Source organism: Bison bison, unplaced genomic scaffold (genome assembly GCF_000754665.1).
Source record: "Bison bison bison isolate TAMUID 2011002044 unplaced genomic scaffold, Bison_UMD1.0 scf7180017864331, whole genome shotgun sequence".
In the NCBI taxonomy this organism is placed as follows: Eukaryota; Metazoa; Chordata; class Mammalia; order Artiodactyla; family Bovidae; genus Bison; species Bison bison.
In genome coordinates, this window is record NW_011494903.1 from 4212718 (window position 1) to 4227150 (window position 14433).

The 14433-nt window shown below is 40.9% G+C and overlaps 1 protein-coding gene and 1 long non-coding RNA gene across 2 annotated transcripts in view; both read left to right on the forward strand.

The window, feature by feature from the left end:
• The window catches only part of LOC104998540, a 33207-nt gene extending 27473 nt beyond the window's left edge, over positions 1-5734 (forward strand). The window contains exons 4-6 of the long non-coding RNA XR_826479.1: positions 1596-1728; positions 4946-5086; positions 5247-5734. This is a non-coding gene — a long non-coding RNA (uncharacterized LOC104998540). The remainder of the gene's footprint in view (positions 1-1595; positions 1729-4945; positions 5087-5246) is intronic.
• Positions 5735-6694: 960 nt separating this feature from the next.
• The window catches only part of LIFR (leukemia inhibitory factor receptor alpha), a 110810-nt gene continuing 103071 nt past the window's right edge, over positions 6695-14433 (forward strand). The window contains exon 1 of the mRNA XM_010853752.1: positions 6695-6715. The gene's annotated coding sequence lies outside the window, so the exon portion shown is untranslated. The remainder of the gene's footprint in view (positions 6716-14433) is intronic.

The following is a 14433-nucleotide window of genomic DNA, read 5'->3' on the forward strand; positions in this document are numbered from 1 at the left end:
CCCTTCTACGACGCATCTTCTGTGTCAGTATTGTCCCAGAGACCTTTCGGCAGTGATGAAAATGCTCTACATCTCTGCCACCCAATACAGCAGCCACTAGTCTCATGTTACTTATCGAGCACTTGGAATGTGGCTAATGCAATTTTTTCATTCTATTTAATGTTAATAATTTCAACTTACATAGCCCATGTGGCCAATAGCTACTGTACTGGACAGCACAGATTGAAGTTTTTGCATCAGCCAGATCACCCATCCTGATAGCATTCAGAATCTCCCCTTCTTCATACTTGAATCCTCCCTGTCCTCTTGAATCCTCCCTGGCAAATTAGAAAAGTAATTGAATTCTGCCTGACCCCGTTCATCACTACAATACATAGCTCTCACATCGGCGACATTTATCACCATCAAATATATTCTTTTCTTACCCAGAACATTAAGATGTCTTATAAAATGTACTTAATGTATGAGGCTCTCCCACATTCCTTGTCTATGCCTTTTTATGTCTCTCTCTGTTAAATGTTTTCTGTTCAAGACTCCATACCCCTAGAAGACAGAGTAGAATTACATAACTCATGCTTTATTTGGCAGTCACTATAAGCCATTGAAAGTGGGCTAATACATGCCATTTTAGAAGATTGTGTCACAACTTTGAAGGGTTGAAAGGGGAGGAAGAGAAGAAACAATAACATCAAAGAAAATAAAGGGAATTAAGAGTTTCATCTTGGAGTCAGCACGGTCTGAGTCAGGAGTTGTGGCTGGGGGTTCTCAGGAGGCTGGCTTTCTGTGCCACCAGGAGGCCCATGACCTTGGTCATACTGGAGGCTCAGCTTTCTCCTTCATAGAATGAAGGGGCTGGACCAGAGGCTCTGGTTTGACCTGCCTCCCACATTAAGATGTTCCTTGGGTCCACAGTAGCCTGGGAATGACTAGGGCACTGGAAACAGGCTGTGATCACATGGAATATTTCACACAATCTCACCCCCACCACCCGCTTCCCCAACTAGCAGTGTCAATGATGAACACATTAACTTTGCTAAGGACAAGACTGAAATAATATTTTAAGAACCAACGGAACCCAGTTCAGAGTGAGTCATTGGTCCTGACTCTAGTGGCTCAACTGACCACAAAAGTTTGTGAATAGTCTATATGGTGTCCTTAAAACATCTGCACAGACCTTTTATTTCCAGTGCTTTGGACAGAGATAAACACAGTCTTTCATCCAAAGCCTACATTCCACAAAACAGATGAAAAGTTGCAGTATAAGCGCGGCCTCCCTGGCTGAGTCTGCCTTGCCTGTATGCCCATGTGAGTGGTCAGTTAAATGCCTGGTCTCTGTTGTATAAGCAGTAGGAAGTCTCTGCATTTAAAAATAGGGTGAGTTGTGCTAAAGTAAAACTCATGTTCTGGAACTCTTAATGTGCATGTAATTACCATTTAGGATTCCAAGTTAAATGATTTGCAAATGGCCACTAAATGTGACATACCCCTGAGTAAAATCATTGATTCCTAACTTGGGAGAGTTTGAGTGAAGTGTCCTCAGCCAAGTACTCAAGTATGTTTTCTTTCTCTCCCTAAACCTTGCTTCTGCGGTGAAGAATAGGAAGAGCAGCGTCGTGATGACTACAGGAGACCAGGGCATAGCACTGCATAAACCCTTCAGAGGCTTCAGCGCCATTGCAGTGACCCATTTGTTGATATCACTTGCCTACTGTCTCTCCCTGCTAAAATGTAAGTTCCAAGAGAGGAGGGATTGTGTCAGCTTTGCTCAGAGTCTGGCATGGGAGATGGAGTCAACACAAATCTTTTGAACGAAACATGTAAATCATCTAGCGTCCCTGCAGTCAGATCCCTGGGCTTGGCTCCTGGGTTCTTGGACAAGTAGCTTTCCTGCCTGTGTCTTTGTTTCTTCTTCTCTAAAGGAAGATAGTGATGGTATCTACTTGATTGAGTAATCATGGAAATTAAGTGAGATGATATATGCAAAGATCTTAGAACAGTGTCTGGTACATAAAACCCAATAAATGTTAATAATTTTTAATGATGATGACAGTTGATGTGTAATAAGTACTTCATAAATGACATTTCTTCTTCCTATTTGCTATCATTATTGAAAGTGTTTTTCCCCTTTGAAGTAGGAGTTACATGGTCCCCAGTTATGTGTATTACTATAATAGGATGGCTGCTTTCCCTTTTTATGCTATGCCTGGCGCAAGGGTGGAGACATCATGTCAAAGAAACACCAAAATGCTGTTCACAATGGTACATGGGTCTTTAGGGTCCAAGGAAAAGTTACAAAATAATTCACCTCCCTATATTACATCATTCCTCTCTGACCTCCAATACCCTCCTTTCATCTCTATTTGACCAATCGTCCCAGAAAGTCCCCAGTTTGCAAATCAGCCTCCCCTACAGGATCTGTCTCTACCCATCAGAGTTAAAGGATCCTTTTTAGCAATCTGTTCTCTCATGGAAATAATTTATTGCCAGAAGGTAAGCGATAAAATTCTGTCTCTTTGTATTTAGGACAGAAAGGGAAAATAAGAAACAATACTTGAAACTAATTCTAGATCTTGTCACTTAATCATCCAGAAGGTAAGTTACTGGCTGGAATATGTCTCAGAATAATATCAGACGGTACTAATCAATATGTGATCCACCTCTGGGCTTTTGAAAATTAAATGAGAAAAAAACATGCAAAAGACCTAGTTCTAATTAAGAGAAGAGAGTTTCTAAATTGTGAAAAGAACAAATTTTACCACCCCCACCGTAGTCACTCTGAGTTTCCACGTTGATCTGGAAGATTTAGCTAAGGGCTTTTTCCTTTCCCTAGGGACCCCGCTTTTAAATGGTGGGGCTACATCCTGCCTGAGGACAAAGGAGGGGCGGGGAAGGACACAAACACACGCACACATGCACACACGCTTTCTTTTTGCCTTCTGACCTCTTTTGCAATTCGTAAGTAAGATTTGACTCATGTTGTAATTTCATTCCGATATTTTCTACATAGTGTTCTTTAATCAAATAAGGCAATCAAATCTTATCCTTACCCTCTCCCCTAATGTGCTAGATTTAATGACACCAGTTTTGAATTTTATAGCATTTCAAGAACAAGCTTTTTCCCATACAAAGTGGGATTCAATGTCACTTATTTGAGAACTGACTGTTGTTAAAAATCTAATTATTTTTAATAAGCAAAATCATTTTGATCCATTTTATTGTTTTTTATGATTAAGGAGCATGCACTTTAAGATCTGTGGTTCTTTGAAGTATAACACTATGCATTACTAGTTCAGGTTTAAACATGATCTAGCAAGATCCATAGCTACTTGTAAAAAAATGGGGGAGGGGTTAGCTCGACACTTTAAGAAGGCAGTATTCTAAAGAATATAATTGTGATAAATGACAGTAGTATCATAGATCTCCTCAGTTTAAATTAATACTAAGAAATATGTGCATAATCTGATCCATTTAATTCTAAGAGAGTATATAAAAACGTTGCTAACCTAGAGACAGATGGTTTAGACTGGGTAAATGATCTGGAAAACAAAGTGAAAAGCTTGGAGGATTTTACAAAGTTTGCCAAAGCAAACCTAGTTCTAAAGAAAAACATTCAGGCAAGTTCCCCAGTTCAGATCTTAATATACCTTTTATCCTATTAGAAGCCATTCCTTTCTTGAGCTTTGAAAGACAAAATCTGAGAGGTGCTTGATTAATCCTCAGGGATCTAAGGCCTTTTTAAAAAGGTACTCAAAGACCTAAGCAAATATTACCTCTGAATTTTATATTTTATTCCTTATTTGTCTGAGAAAAATCATATGTCCTACTAACAATTCTAAGTGGATACAACTTCTAACCTAAAAGAAAAAAAAAAATGGAAAGTTAAAAATGTACTTTGGGATTTAGCAAGAATTGAAAATCCATTTTTTTTTTCTATGAAGTAATGACTTTTATGGGGCTTTTATAACAATAAGTTTGGTTAAAAATACTTAAAGCCAAGGGGACTAATTGGAGAGTCTCAATATCATGCTTTGGCTTTCCTAGTGGCTCAAATGGTAAAGAATCTGCCTACAATACAAGGGTTCCATCCCTGAGTGGGGACGATCCCCTGGAAAAGGGAATGGCTACCCACTTCAGTATTCTTGCCTGGAGAACCCCATGGACAGTAGAGCCTGGCAGGCTACAGTCCATGGGGTCACAAAGGGTTGAACAAGACTGAGCAACTGAGCATGCACACACCCTGCCTAGCAGAGAGCTGGTAAAGTTAGAAGATGGTAGATAATGACGGGTAAAGAGCAAAGGGTGGGAATCAAGCACACTGAGATCAGATTCTAGCTTTGGAGTGACTTTGGACAAAGGTGGGAATTCTCTGAATCTGCATTTAAATCTGATTATTCTTCTCCCTATTCACCCCATGGTCTTTACTCCCCCCTCCACACACACACATTCACACTCACACAGAACTGTGACAACTACCACTCTAGATGGCTTCACCTTGTCTTTAGGATAAAGTCCCAAGCGTGCTCCCACAAAGTAGTGTCCCTCTCACATCTATCCCTGGTTCTCTTAGCTCCCCCAGCAGTGCCCCTTTTCAGTCCCCCAGAAGTGCTCTCTGGCCCTTTCTTGACCCCGTGTTATCCAACCATGTCTTGTCTCGTCTGCCTGGAAGTAGTTTATCCCGAGTGCCAGTACCTCTTCTCCCATTAAGTGAGTAACCCTGAATGTCTAGGTTTAAACATCATTTTCTCAGTAAGATTTTACCTCCTGTCCCCCTCTAAGTTAGGGCTTGACATTGTGCTCCTAGTTTCCCTCTTTCTTCCCTCTTGTTGCATTGGGATATTTCTTCCCCCAGCCCTCCATTAGACTGCGTGAGACATCTGTGTATATGCAGAAAGTGGTGCCCAGCATGGAGTGGGGAGTGGCAGGTTTGCCTTTTTCTCTACTGCAGTCCCAGAGTCCAGCCCAGAGGCTGCTTGTAACACGCACTGACTGGATGCGTGAAGGACTTTGTATCGGAAGACTGAGATCTCCTCCCAGACGTGTGAGGGCCAGATGTCTGCACAGAGTTCAGAACCTCTCTCAGCACCTGGTAAATATCTCAGCCAATGGTGGCTATTATCATTAATAGAAATGTTTAAGTGATGAATTTGTTTCATTTCTAAATTTTTTGGTGGGCACCTCTCCAATTGGGAGAGCTAAAAGATTAGCAAGATGCCCATTTCTATCCATTCTTTTCAATACTATTGCAGAGTTTTGGAGCAGAACAAGATGAAACAATGTGCCAAACCAAAATTGGAGCCAGGATAGAAAATGGCTTTGATGTGATGGATCCAGTGTAATTGTATGTTTGCATGGGCCTGGCTGTACTCCAGGTGCACACATCCATAACCCAGTCCGTCAACCAGATGTTACCAGTTTTTTTTTTAATAAAAAAAATACAGAATATGATCTATGCCTATAGAAACCTACATGTTAGCACTTGGAAAATGATGGCAATGAATATCATATAAAAACATAATTTGCAAAAGATAATTATAGAATCCACATGAAAGTCTTATACCTGAATCTTAAACTTGAGTAATAAAAGGTTAAAACTGTACCTCCCACTGGAATTGTCTTCTTTTATTTAAAATTATAAATAAGTGTAAGACTTCTATTCTTTTCAATCAACTAAGCCTCTTAAGTTACAAACTCTGCTGAAATCTAAAAGGGCAGGATAGATGCTAATGATTCTTAGTACTGGAAGAAACTTTATGATTCAAAGCAATGAAGTCATAATATTGGTACATCATATATCAGGACTGATATTTTAAAATGGGAACTTTTAATTCCATCTTCTATGACTGGTCTGGGGCTTCCCAGGTGGCTCAGTAGTCAAGAATCCACCTGCCCACGCAGGAGATGCAGGAGACGTGGGTTCCCTCCCTGGGTCAGGGAGATTTCCTGGAGGAGGAAAGGGCAACCTACTCCAGAATTATTTCCTGGAAAAACCCATGGACAGAGGAGCCTGATGGGCCTCAGTCCATAGGTTGCAGAGTTAGACACCACTGAGCAACTAAGCACGAGCAAGATGACTGGTCCAAATTTCATGAGGATGTTGCAGGCGAAATGAAGGGACATTTGGAAATGGGGAGAAAAATCCGACTAGCTTCTACCTCTTCTAAACTGTTATCTCTCTACTGCTAATAGCCTGAGACTGGCTTTCCCCTGAGAATCCTTAATTTCGCTTCTGTTGATAAACTTGGTATATAAAGTTAGGGATGTCTTAGACTGCAAATAACAGAAAACCCAAGCCATGTAGCTTCAGTGAATAGGGGATTCACTCATTACAAAAATCCAGAGTTAAGTGATTGCTAGAGTTGTTTATAGTTCATAATGCCATGAGAGACCCAGGTCATTCTATCTTTCTGCTCTGTTATCCTTAGAGCCTCATGTTTCAAGATGTTCCAAGATGTTTGCTGTAGTTGACATCACATGTGCTATGAAAGCAGGAAGAGAATGTTATCCCTATCTCCTTCTAACAGGAAGGCAAAGGCTTTATCAGAACTCCCAGGCAAACATCTCCTTGTGTTTTATTGGCTGGAAAAGAGAATACTTAGCTGGACACTTAACACTTAGTGTTAAGTGAGGAAAAAGGGGGAAGTGGATATTGGATAAGCAGCTGACCATGGTGCTTCCCTTGGCTTGGCCTTCACACTATCCTGGTTGCTGATTGGAGGTAGGAAAAGGTTTTAGTTGGTCTATGTGATCTGTCCTTCTCTCTTGGTAGGGAGTGGGTGAGTGAGTGAAGATTTGACAGGCCATTTCAGGAAGCTTCCAAATCTGAGCTTAGCTAGCAAAGGAAATCACTAATAATATTTTGCTCTTAACTTAGACTTCAAAAATCATACTGTTGTTTAGATTAAGGTAGACAGCGATTCTGAGTTGAACTAGATGCTTTCCTGTCTGGAAGAGGAGTAAGTAAGTAACTATTTGCAGCGGTTCCTAGGTGTCGCTATGGCTGTGTGCCCCTGAACTCTAGAAATAGCCGGGCCTTCCTGATGTCCAGACTGGCATCTCTTGCCAAGTCGGAAAGAGATCTGAAAACTCCCATTCCATTCCGTTTGTGGAAGACACCACAGCATTTCTTCTTCCGACCCTAATGGGAAGCACATGGAGATCACTGAACATTGGGAACCCTTCTTTGCTCAAATTATGTTTTTCGAGCAAGGGCTATGATAAAGTAACCTCTAAACATGACCCTGGCAGAAGTCAGTAGCCTTGCTTATTCTGGCCACGTTCCTGGTGCAATCCAGGGTTCTGGGAAGATTTCCTTTAATTACAACTTCTTTCGCCTTTTTTTCCTCTCCCTCTTGTACTCATGATCTCTTACATAACATGTGTTAGAGTTACCAAAACTGAAAATTTCATTCTCGAGCTAAATTAGATAAACGTAATTTGCACTTGGCTTCTTTTCTTTCAAGAGATTTGGCCAAATTAGCATGTCATACTGTTTTTCTAAGGCACACATAACTTAAATTCTCTTTCTGTCTTTAGTTTTTATATCTCAGTAAAAATTTCATTTTTGTTTTCAGTGGCAAGGATAATAAAGAGGCATTGTATCTTCTAAATTTTCTTTAACCATACAAGGTTTTATGAAGGGTAATTTTTATAGACTTTTTTCTTAGTCTACTAAAATTCACATGAGAATTAGTTCATTTCCAAAAAGTTTTGCAGAGAGCTTATATATAAAGGTTAAAATTCATATAAATTAAATCAAAACATAAGCACTGCATTCTTCATGAATCATGAAAATCACACATTAAAAGCCCAGATCAAAATCTCCTTTCAATTGTACTGTATTATTTAGCACAAAATGTGTAAGCTGTAATTTTTGCCTTCAGTTCAACAGGACCTCAATGTACCAAACATTAATTGAGCACGTTATGTGTGTTCAAAGGCACTTTGCTCTGATTAAGAGATGAATCTTATACCACAATACTTACTCTCAGAAAACTCTTATTCCATTAAGAGGAAACAGACATATAAACAAACAAGTACAATGTGATGTGATGAAACATGATGATAAAAAGATATACAGGGAGAAGACTTAACCCTATTGGAGGACATGTAAACAGAGGGCTGATGTTGAAGCTGAAACTCCAATACTTTGGCCACCTCATGCGAAGGGCTGACTCATTTGAAAAGACCCTAATGCTGGGAAAGATTGAGGGCAGGAAGAGAAAGGGACGGCAGAGGATGAGATGGTTGGATGGCATCACCAACTCAATGGACATGAGTTTGGGTAAATTCTGGGAGTTGGTGATGGACAGGGAGGCCTGGCGTGCTGCGGTTCATGGGATCACAAAGAGTCAGACATGACTGAGCAACTGAACTAAACTGAACTGAAAGAGAGGGCATTGGAGAGAGTGTAGAAGGAAGGTGATGCCTAACGAAAATGCATCCTTCATCAATTAAGTCATGCTTGATTAGAGGAGGGTATTCTGGGCAGAGAGAAACCAAGAAGGAGTTTGTAGTAAAAGTGCAGGTAAGGAGTGACGAGGGCTTCCCAGGTGGCTCAGTGGTAAAGAACCTGCCTGTCGATGCAGGAGACATACAAGATGCCAGTTCAATCCCTGGGCTGGGAAGATTCCCTGGAAGGGGAAATGGCAACCCACTCCAGTGTTCTTGCTTGGAGAATCCCATAGACAGAGGAGCCTGATGGGCTATATATAGTCCATAGGGTTGCAAAGAGTCAGACATGACTGAAGCAACTTAGCACGCATGTGTGCAAGAAGTGATAAGAACCTGAACTAAGACGGTGCCAGAGGAGAGAGATGACAGAGAATGAGTCTGCAATACTTAGGAGGTAAAACTGAATACTTTGTCAATTTGATTTAGTATCTTCCCAAAAAGCTGCCGAAGATAAGACTTATTGATAGTTCATCAAGACAATTTTACTGGTACAGTCTTTTCAGTAGATAATTGTATTTGAAGCAAAGTTTTAACAAACTATATAGGCACCATCTGCTTTCTTTTGAATATGGCATGTATATAAATTCCCAAGGCTACATGCACAGATAGTATATTTCCAAAGCATTTTGTCTTGGTACACAGCCATGGACTAAGGGCAAAATAAGAAAATGACATAATATTTGGTGGGCATGGAGGGAAAAAAGCACATGTGTTTTTCACTGGTCTTTAAGTCTCCTTTCTGCCTGCATAAAGGAGTTACTTAGTTACTTGGCCACCTCCCACTGAGTATTAGCAGAAAAGCTTAACCAACCTTGCCTATAAATGGCCAAGCAACAAACTGTCTCATTCATTCATTCTGTTGACATGTTCTGAGCCCTAGGATGCTTAGAGCCAGGGATAGAGAAATCGAGAAGTTGTAGCCTTTGCCCATGAGAGAAAAGGGGATGTAAACACATACTTTTAATAACAGCTTGACAAGCACTTTATTAAAAATGGGGCTGGAGTCCTGAAAGAATGATGAGAAATGAGCTGTCTGGTGCCAACAGAAAAATTCCATAAGGGAAGTGATAAGAAGGCTTAGAAGATTTTGAAAAATGGGGAAAGCAGGGACATGTGAGGGTGTTTCAAATATAGGGAATGATGGGAGACTATATTATTGCTTCTGTTAATTTCTTCTTCCTAATATAGGGAGAGATATGTAGGGACAGGAGAGGTTGTATCTCCCCACCCTAATTAAAGTCAGGCTTAGCCAATTTACTTTCTTTGGCCAATCAAATCTACATAGAAGTGTTTTGTGCCATTTCTGAACAAAACCTTTAAGATCTATCATAACATTCCAAGGTCACTCTTTCCCCTCTGCCACATGAAGAGCCATTTGCAGAAAGGGACTGCTTATTCAGTGTAGATCTCGGAGTAAAGGAGACTTCTGGAGTAGAGTTGAAGCTGCCCTGCAGACAGCCTATAATTTAAGTAAGAAGTAAACTTATGTTGTTGAAAACCACTGAGACCTGGGGATGGTTGTTAAAGCAGCACAACTTAGGAAAGCTGACAAGCATGGAAGTAGTTCATGCAAAGGTGCCGAAGTATCAGTGGATATAGCTGCTGCTGCTAAGTCGCTTCAGTCGTGTCCAACTCTGTGCAACCCCATAGACGGCAGCCCACCAGGCTCCCCCGTCCCTGGGATTCTCCAGGCAAGAACACTGGAGTGGGTTGCCATTTCCTTCTCCAATGCATGAAAGTGAAAGTGAAGTCGCTCAGTCGTGTCCGCCTCTTAGCGACCCCATGGACAGCAGCCTACCAGGCTCTTCCGTCCATGGGATTTTCCAGGCAAGAGTACTGAAATGGGGTGCCATTGCCTTCTCCAATCAGTGGATATAGAGTGTCTGGGAAATGGTGAGAAGTTTAGCGCTGACCCGGTATTTAAAGCCTCATGTGGCCAGAAATAAACCCGAAAGGGCAGTTAGGAAGAGATTTTTGAAGGGTCTTACATGTCCTGCTAGGAAAGTTAACTTTATCTTTTAAATGGTAGAAAGTCAGTAGAAGGTAAGGAGTGACATGATAAGATTTATCTCTTAGGAAGGTGATTCTAATGAGAACGGAAAAACACTAGTACCAGTGAAATGAGCCAAGATGTTGTTATGATACTAGTAACTAACACCCAATGTGCATTTATAATGTGCTAGACATTGCATATATATTTACCAAAGTAATCCTCACAACAGCCCCATTTAGTGACTAGAAGGATCCTTATGCTTCCCAGTGGCACAGTGGTAAAGAATCTGCCTGCTGATGCAGGAGATGCAGGTTTGATCCCTGAGTAGGGAAGATCCCCTGGAGTAGGAAATGGCAACTGATCTAGTATTCTTGCCTAGAAAATTCCATGGACAGAGGAGCCTAGCGATTTATAGTCCATGAGGTCACAAAGAGTCAGACATGACTGAGAGGCTGAGCACAGCATGACGTAATGATCCTTCTTTGTAGAAGAGGAAACTCAAGCCCAGGGAGGTTAAATAACTTGGCTTCATCAGTCTATAAGAAGTGGTTAGAGTCAGAATTCCATCCCAAGCTGTCTGGATGCCAGAACCCATACTTTTCACCACAATTCCACACTCTCAGTATCCAAGCAGATGGAATCGGCATCTGAATCAAGACAGTACATGGAGATAGAGAGGAAGTCTCAAGTCTCATACTTCTGTTATTGCATGGAATATGGGCATGAGTTGGAGTCTTGGGTAGAAGAAATGGAGGGGTCAGAGATAATGTCCCATTCTTAATCAGGAGACTAAATAAGTGGTAAAACAATGAATGGGAAACAGAATATTACAAGTTTGGGAGGAAAATGAAGAGTTTTGTTTGGGATACATTCACTTTGAGTCAGATATCCAGCACCAAGTGGAGACCATCTCTTGGCAATTAGAATATGATACCAAAGCTCAGGGAGGGAGGTATCTCCAGTCGTTCAGATGGCAAAGAACCTGCCTGCCAATGTAGGAGACCCAGGTTCAATCCCTGGGTCAGGAAGATCCTCTAGAGGAGGAAATAGCAACCCACTCCAGTATTCTTGCTTGGAGAATTCCATGGACAGAGGAGCCTGGTGAGTATAGTCCATGGATTGCAAAGAATCAGACACGACTGAGAAACTAACACACACACATACACACACACACTAAACCTCAGGAGCAAGCTGGAGATAGATCTAGGTGGGGCCCAAGCCTAGAAAGTGGACTCATTCACATTGGCAGGCATATGCAGAGTGAGTTGAGAAAAGGTCAAGGGACTAATCAGAAGAACTCCATTATGTGATGAATAGATCAGGAAGAGGAGCCAGGGAAAGACTGAGAGGCAATGATAGAGCAGAGGACAGCATCAGAGAACAGAGCATGGGTTTTCAAAAATGGTGTTCACCACCAGTGACTTAACCGGGGAAAAATTGGGCAATGACCACACCACCTCTGTTTGTGGAATGCTCTAGCCACATAGTAACTTGAGAAACAACACCCTCCACTTACACAGCAGCAAAAACACTGTGCATCACCAGCATCCCAGCAGGGATACAAGGATGTGTTGGGTGGAGGTAGAGAAAAAGTAGGAAATGACCTCCCCCATCATGATGCTGATAGATTTGAGTACTTTTGTGTTTATTTGTAACTACAGAACTGCTGATCAACTTGTAAAATGACAAGTTCCCATAAATGGGGGGAAAAAGTGCATTGCTTCAATTTACAGGAATTGCCTAATCCCAAACATGGTAATGAGGAAGATTTTAAAGTAAAATCTTTTCTGGAATACTCTCATCATACCTGGAAGAACCGGGTTTATTAGATTTACTTCTTAAGTGCTCTCTAATAATGCTACTAAATTTCAACAGACTTTAACTAGTTAGAATAACAAGACAGATATTTGCATAGAGTTCCCCAGGCTTTTCTGATGACTTAGTAGAATATCAGAATTTTTTAAAACACATGAATAGCTTGAAGCTACACGAAATTTATTATGCAATATTCTACTAGGAACATCCCACATGCCTGCTTTGCAGTCATAGAAGAAGAAAATATTATTTTGTCTACAGCACAAATGATGTCTTTTTCCAATGTCAAATTGTTGACATGTGTTGAGATGATGTTTGAAAACACCATGGAAACAAAGCTTGGAAACTAGGGGTTAATAATATTAGTTGTTTTCTATTGCAGGACTTTTGAGAGCCTTTAATATGCTGGGTTACATTGTGCAGCTCCAGAAGTGGCTAGAGTAAGCAACAGTCCCCAAACTTATCTGACCATAGGCTCCCCCATGTTTTTCAAGAGCACATAATCTTCTTGTTGAATTTCCTATGCAGTAGATTACATTTACATTCAAAATGTTTGCTGCTCTTCCCTTTAGTATCCTTTTCTATAGGATTATCCTTCCCTACTCCACTGAACACAAGAACAGTGATGTGACCTGCTTTGGTCAATGGAATATGGCTGCAAGTAACATGTATCACTTCTGAGCAGAGACTTTAAGAGCCAGCCTGAGGTCCCCCTATTCCCTTTACCCTCCATTAGAGGACCAGCTATGTCCCAGAGAAAGATGGTTCCAATAGCCGTGAGTTCTGGAGTGTTCTGTGATGGATATGTAAATGCATAAAAAGTCAACCTTTGATGTTGTAAGCCATTAATATTTTAGGCCCTTGTTACCACAGAGATTCTCAAGAACGACAGAATGATCTCTGTTTGTTTCCAAGGCAAACCATTCAATATCACAGTAATCCAAGTCTATGCCCCGACTAGTAACACTGAAGAAGCTGAAGTTAAACAGTTCTATGAAGACCTACAAGACCTTTTAGAACTAACACCCCAAAAAAGACATCCTTTTCATTTTGGGGACTGGAATACCAAAGTAAAAGTCAAGAAACACCTGGAATAACAGACAAATTTGGCCTTGGAGTACAGAATGAAGCAAGGCAAAGGCTAATAGAGTTTTGCCAAGAGAACACACTGGTCATAGCAAACACCCTCTTCCAATAACACAAGAGAAGACTCTACACATGGACATCACCAGATAGTCAACACCAAAATCAGATTGATTATATTCTTTGCAGCCAAAGATGGAGAAGCTCTATACAGTCAGCAAAAACAAGACCGGGAGCTGACTGTGGCTCAGATGATGAATTCCTTATTGCCAAATTCAGACTTAAATTGAAGAAACTGGGGAAAACCACTAGACCATTCAGGTATGACCTAAATCAAATCCCTTCTGATTATACAGTGGAAGTGAGAAATAGATTTAAGGGACTAGATCTGATAGACAGAGCGCCGATGAACTGTGGACAGAGGTTTGTGACATTGTACAGGAGACAGGGAGCAAGACCATATCCAAGAAAAAGAAATGCAAAAAAGCAAAATGGCTGTCTGAGGAGGCCTTACAAATAGCTGTGAAAAGAAGAGAAGCGAAAAGCAAAGGAGAAAAGGAAAGATACAGCCATTTGAATGTGGCATTCCAAAGAATAGCAAGGAGAAATAAGAAAGCCTTCCTCAGCGATCAATGCAAATAAATAGAGGAAAATAATAGAATGGGAAAGACTAGAGATCTCTTAAAGAAAATTAGAGATACCAAGGGAACATTTCATGCAAAGATGGGCTCGATAAAGGACAGAAATGGCATGGACCTAACAGAAGCAGAAGATATTAACAAGAGGTGGGAAGAATACACAGAAGACCTATACAAAAAAGATCTTCACGACCCAGATAATCACGATGGTGTGATCACTCACCTAGAGTAAGACATCCTGGAATGTGAAGTCCTTAGGAATTGGAGTGGAGTCCTTAGGAATGTGAAGTGGGCCTTAGAAGTATCACTACGAACAAAGCTAGTGGAGGTGATGGAATTCCAGTTGAGCTTTTTCAAATCCTAAAAGATGATGCTGTGAAAGTGCCGCACTCAATATGCCAGCAAATTTGGAAAACTCAGCAGTGGCCACAGGACTGGAAAAGGTCAGTTTTC